We start from the raw sequence: 6,788 nt of genomic DNA on the forward strand, positions 1-6,788 counted from the left end.
CTGCTTCTGTAATTTGATGATCAACGTAGAGGAGATTATGTATTATACATGTTCCGCTTAAATTGTATGATCAGGATAATCTCTGTTGAATATGTGTCATATTATTCAAAATTTCTACACTTCAACCTTCCTGACATGTTGCATTCCTTTGTTATCATACCATCATTAAACAATGAATCCCATCCAAGGTGAAATTCTCAGTGAGACACTTGTTTCTTCTAATAGGTGAACCTTCTAATGAATATTCTAACAGAGGATCTCGATTATCCTCATCCTTCAATGCTTCTTCCTAATGATGTATGATGAGATCTTCACTAGATGATTTTCTTCTACCCATAAGTACTACTTATGGTTTCAATGAGGTTTACAGGAGCTACTTTCTTCTAATGATGATTGTCATAGACTTTTACTTCGACTATCTTTTAAGCTTCTTATGTTGATGCCATACTCTCTTGCTTCAATGGTATGCAATAATGATGTCATCTCCTAAACATTGCATCCAGTCATAATGTTTGGCTGCCATGGTGGAGGCATTTTTCACCCTTGTTGTAACGACCTTGGGTTAAATGTTCATGTAATAAAGTTAATAAAGGAAAAGTAAGACCAAGGTCATGGGACACGTATTCCAAGCCTAATGTTGGGGAAAGCATCCTAGTGGGCATCACTTCTTGTTTATTATGGCTAAGGCGAAATTGACAAAGGCATTGAAAATGAAAAAAGGCATTATTGGCACTTTATTTATGACAATAATGGAAAATAGGAGAAGAGGAAATTGAAAGGTCACACGTTGCATATGAGGAGGAAATTAAAGGAAAATAGAGGGAAAATGAAGAAATTAGAGGCATCAATAATAAAAAGGATTCAAAGCCTCAACTTGGAGCCTTTTGTCAATTGAGTTTTGGAACTGGCTTCAAAGAAGAGAAGAGCACCAAGAGGAGAAGGAAACAAAGGAAACAAAGGGAGGATAAGGAAATCAAAGGAAAGCAAGGATAAAGCAAGGAAAGGTTGGATCAAGTGGCTTCAATGGGAAAAATTGCAGGTAATAGGTTGCATGTATGATTTCCTAGCTGGTTTTGGCATGCATGGTATATGCATGTGTGTATTTGGTTCATTTGTTGTCATTGGCATGGGTTTTGTCAGGTTTCAACAGTGGTTTTAGCCTTGCCTTTCCATTTCTGGATAGCCATGGTGTGATGGGATTCATTCTTGGTTGAGCTTTGGATTGCCAAAAGGTTTTGGATCCGGGTGAGGTGGTATCAGGAAAATCCCAAGGGTTGGGGGTGGAGATGGTTTTCTCTGGGAAGCCCTCAACAGGTGGGTGGAGACAGGAAAATTCCTCAAGGTATGGTGAAGGAATTTTGAGGCATCCAAGCTCAGTTTGGTTTTGTGATCTCACCGGTTTAGGTGAGATCACAATAGTGTGAGGGTGGAGGTGGTTTAACTTTTGGATTCCCTTGGTTGTTTATGGATTGGTTTATCCCATGAGATCCCACATTCATGCTTGGAATATGGCACGGGGTGATTGGCTGAAAGAAAGATTTGGTTCAACCCAATCTATGGTCGGGTGGTATGTGGAAGTCCCTAACTTGGTTGGCTTTTGCATATGTCAATAAGAGCTAAGTTCCTCATTGTATCTTATGAGTAGATGTACTTGTTATTATGTGGCTTTAATGGTTGTTCTATCATTTTTATTTATTTGGTTATATGCTGGTTATAAGCATGGTTTTATGACAGATCCAAGTTAAGGATCTTATCATGTTTGATTGATAAATGAATGGTTAATGAATGCATGACATAATAGATGTTATTGCAACTATTGTGAGAGGGCATCAATCCTTCTTGGTAAACCTCAAATAAGTTTCGGATCTCTATGTTTAGATATGCATTCATGACATGTAGATATTGTGTTCTCAATGTGTTTGACGAAATGACTTCCATGGCTATGTTGAAAATGTAACTAGTGTTGGTCTTCATAATTTTACTTGAGTCATGATGTAATGTATTTATCAAAAGAAAGAAAAATATTTTTTATTATTAAATAAATTGACTTATTATAACATGGGTTTCATGCTTGGGTCAATTGTTTATAGGTCAAATCCTCCATTTCAGGCCTTAAGGGTTTATGTCAAATGTCCTTGTCCATGTCATAATGTAAATAACCCTTCTTGGGATTTATTCATCAAGAAAGAAAAAAAAATCAAGTAAATTAGGTCTTTTAGGCTTCCTCCACCAAGTCGGCCTCAAACTGAACAAGTCGACCTAATTGAGGGTCAGAAACTACTATATAAAGGCAACAACTTGACCTCATTTGGAGCTCTCACTCACCAAGTTCGATATGCAATTGTTGGGGTAGTAAAAAGTGTAAAATTTAAGGAATAAGGTGAAAAAGACTAGCGAAGGAGAAGCAGGTTCATCTCAAGCATAAGAAGTCAAAATTCTCTCTCACACACACATGTGAAGCTGCTAAGTTGCTGGAAGGGTCGAAACTTATGTTTTGTTGCTGGGCCGAAATTCAGCTACTGGGGGTCGAAGTTCTGAAGCTAGGAAGTTGAATTTCTGGATTGTTGTTGGGTTGGAGTTGTTGGACAAGAAGAGCTTATTGAAGGTTGCTAAATCATTTTGTAAGGTTGGCTTGGTGGATGGGAAGGTTTATTGGTCTAAGGTCTTGGTCCATCTCATTTGGAGATACTAAAGGAAGATTTCTTTGACTGCGTTTCCCCCTATATAGGGGTTTTATCCCTATCTGAGTGCCTACATCTAGTGTCCCTAATCTTTGTGTTTTGGTTTTGATAATTGCTTGATGAACAAAGATAAAAAGGAACATAGAAAGTTAATAAGAATATAAATATATCACAAGTAATTATCAACATAAAGAAAATATTTTTGCCTTTCTGATTTTCTAACATGGTATCAAAGCTATGGTGAAGAAGAAGGAAAAAGGCAGGCTAAAGATCTATTGAAAAGAGAGATATAAGAAAAGGAGATAAGAAGGAAGATTATTAAGGAACAATTATCATATAAGTCGATCATCTACAACAACTATGTCAAACTCAATGAAAGGAGAAAACAAAGGAGAAAACAAACTAGAAGGAGCCTCCAACTATAGGGCATGGAAACAGATGATTGATCTCATCCTCGAAAAGAACAAAGTTTTGGATCTTGTTATAGAAAAAGTCAAGAAGCCTACAAATGAAGCAGAGAAAGCAAAATTCAGAGGAACTAAAATCTTAGCCATGAACCTAATAGTGGGTGGAGTGAAGGAAAACCTCATCCCATACATATCCAACATAGATTTTGCTCAGGAAATGTACGAGGCTCTCTCCAAACTATTCACCATCAAGAACATTGGTCAAATAGCAAGCCTCAAGAATGAGTTGAGAACTATTAAGATGACAAAAGATGATACTGTTTCATCCTACTTTATAAGGATATTTAGAATCAGAGGTAAACTCCAAGCAATAGATGAAATTATCCTAGAAAAAGAGCTTGTAAATACTGCTCTTCTAGGACTACCAAAATCTTAGAGTGTTTTTGCTTCAGGACTTAAAATTTGGAAGGATACTCCAACATCTGAACTAATATGGAATGCATGCAGTCAAGAAGAAGCTTGAGTATCGTTAATAAACAACAAGAAGGAGAAAGAAGAAGAAAACATCTCTAATTCCTATGATGCTCATTACAAGAAGGAGGGAACCTTCAAGAAGTTCAAAGGACCGAAGAAAAAATTTGACCTATCCAAGATTGAATATTACAATTGTCATAAGATGGGTCACTACAAAAGTCATTGTCCCAAAGATCCAAGGAATAAGAAGAGAGAAAGAGAATATGTGTATATTGTTGATGAAGCTCCACCTAGGAGAAACTGAAGAATTTGAAATCAAAGGTTTATTTGCCAACGACTCTTAGGGAATATTATCCCTCACATATCCTTCTATCTTAAGTTTTTCATTATTATTCTTTATGTTTTGATTTCCAGAATTTGCAGTTCTAACATGTCTTGTTAGAACAATTTGAATTTTTGATAAGTTGTAGGTATCCCTGAAAGATTGGATTAAGAGGGAGCCTCCACCATTCTACCAAAATATAAGTATCCTATTCTTTGTTTCATCTTTTCATGTTGGGTTTCATCCTCATGTCAAGACTTGTTTGTATTGTATGCTAATAACCTTTCTCCTTACATTTTCCTTAATTAGGAAAGATTGTTGAATACTCAAAGGTTATGGAGGAGACTTCAAAGGATAGACTTGAAGCATGGAAGAAATTCTATTACAAAGGAAGCCCTTCTAGAATTGATGTCTGACAAGGTTTGTTAAGGAACAACTCAAAGGTATGTCTTAGAATATAAGATTTGTAATAAAGTTCTCTTCATGTAAAAGGTACGATCATTCTTCTTTTGAAATTTGCTTTACATTATTGACATTGTTATGTCTAGGATTTTGAATCTTAAAGATTATTGTTTAGGGTGATTAATATCTAGATTGAATCTACCCTCGTTATATAATAATTTGATCATTCTTGTGTAACCCTAACCTTTAGAGTTCACTACAAAATGCCAGCCTCTTGTGTAGAAATTCTCACTGTAGATCACCTGATAATGCAATGTAACTAAAGCAAAATACTTGATCTACTTCTATTATCAAACTTTGCGAAAGCTTAATCGATTTGAGCAATATCAAATAGAACACATATAACAGAGAAGAAGAATCAATCACACATGAAACACAGAAGAATACTCTGGGGAAAGCCTCAGCTAAAAACCCCGCTATCTATATTATCATACAAGGTGGAAATACATCAAGATTACACAAAGCTTTAGCTCTCACAGCTAGCTAGATCTCAGTACAATCATCCTGGATGCTCACAAGAAAACAAGACTTCTCACAAACCTTCTCCTCTGCCCTCCAAGCCTCCTATTTCCTTGCGTTGTTTCTCCTGGGTGATCCTACTGTTACCAAGTGTAACACTGATCACTCACACTGATCCTACACCCTATCAGAACTGAGCAATCCTCAAGGAATCTTGTTCCTTTTGCATGGATGAGTTTCCTTTATAGGAAAATTCCTCCAACTAATAGTACAATGTCCCTGTCTTTAATCTCAGCTGGGTTTTTGTCTGAACTGACATGCATGAGTTATTTATGAGAGAATCTTCAGTTATCTGGAGTACACTAGTTGGATGCATGCATGCATTAACTCACTGAACTCACAATTTGTTTCTCAAACTGTCTGGAACTAATTTAACTGGACTTAACTCAGTTAACTGAGCTAATTAATTACAACTCAAATACAACTCATCTTTATCTCCTTAATTAAGGGATAACTTCCTTAATTTAAGGGATAATTGTTGCATGACTTCACAGAGACTTCTAACTTGAATTTCTCAAACTAATTAACTCAAGATGAATTAATTAATTATTTTTCAAGCAGCTGGTGAGACTAAATTCGAATTTTAATTCACAATTCTAATTCAAGGACAAATCAAAATTGGAATATTCTGAATGTTATTTTTAGCATTTCTTGTTTCTATTTTCAACACTCCCTCTCAACAGGAAAGGAATTCAGCTCGATCTCGATCCTGAACCTTTGGAATGTTCTGCATGCAACACTTCTCCCTAGTGTTGTTGCTCCAACAACTCCAGAAACAAAAAACATCCAATCAATATGATGCATCTGCCATCAAAGTCTTTGATTGCTATTGCCTCTGTCAACTGAAAACTTTGCGCTTTTTCGAACTCAGCCTTTCTGCACTATTGTCAATCCTTCTCTGCGCTCTTTAGTATCTGACTGCTTTAGCCTCTGTCACTTTGATCTTTGACTGCATCAATCCCACTGATTCCTCCCGCTACTATGTACTTTGGGCTCCCGTAGCAAGGTATGATCCATGAGATAAAACCTCTCAATGGACCCTACCCAATTCAGCCTTCTTGGGACTATCACTTCACATCGCCCCACCTCACACCTGGAGGTATGGTTGCATGTGATCCCTCTGCCCACATGGCTCGAAATTTCCCCCTACTGGAGGTCTCTGCATGAGTAGATGCCTCGACTCGGTCTCTTCTCAGCATCTCCAATTGTGGCTTCTCCACAATTGTCTGAGACTTCTTCTGGGATTGCATGTTGAGCGGTAATTTACTCTCCCTCTCAACCACCAAGTATCTAACCTTTGCCTTGCTCCTCAAGGCTTTGCATGCATCTTGTATCTCAAGTGCATACAGGTTATTGGCTAGCACACCAATCTGTTTCATCTTTCTTGCCGTCACGAAATTTTCTGGAAAAAGAGCTGATTTGAAATCAACGATATCTTCCTCATTCGAACTCCGATTCAACCGATTTTTTTTTTTGAGTTTGGGTATTTTTTTGCAAGGAATCTAGATCTGCTATTTGTTTCTGAAATTTTTTCACAAAATTTTCATATCTGCTCTGCAAACTCGCGGGCCATTTTTTTTTTTAACTTCGTATACTGTTCACTGCTCCGATAAACTTGGCTCTGATACCATGTAAAAATTCTCACTGCAGATCACCTGATAATGCAATGTAACTAAAGCAAAATACTTGATCTACTTCTACTATCAAACTTTGCAGAAGCTTAATCGATTTGAGCAAGATCAAACAGAACACATATAACAAAGAAGAAGAATCAATCACACATGAAACACAGAAGAATACTCTGGGGAAAGCCTTAGCTAAAAACCCTGTTATCTGTATTATCATACAAGGTGGAAATACATCAAGATTACACAAAGATTTAGCTCTCACAGCTAGCCAGCTCTCAGTACAATCCTCCTGGAT

Source organism: Pinus tabuliformis, chromosome 7, assembly GCF_031772625.1.
Source record: "Pinus tabuliformis cultivar Carrire ecotype Pingquan chromosome 7, CPIR1, whole genome shotgun sequence".
In the NCBI taxonomy this organism is placed as follows: Eukaryota; Viridiplantae; Streptophyta; class Pinopsida; order Pinales; family Pinaceae; genus Pinus; species Pinus tabuliformis.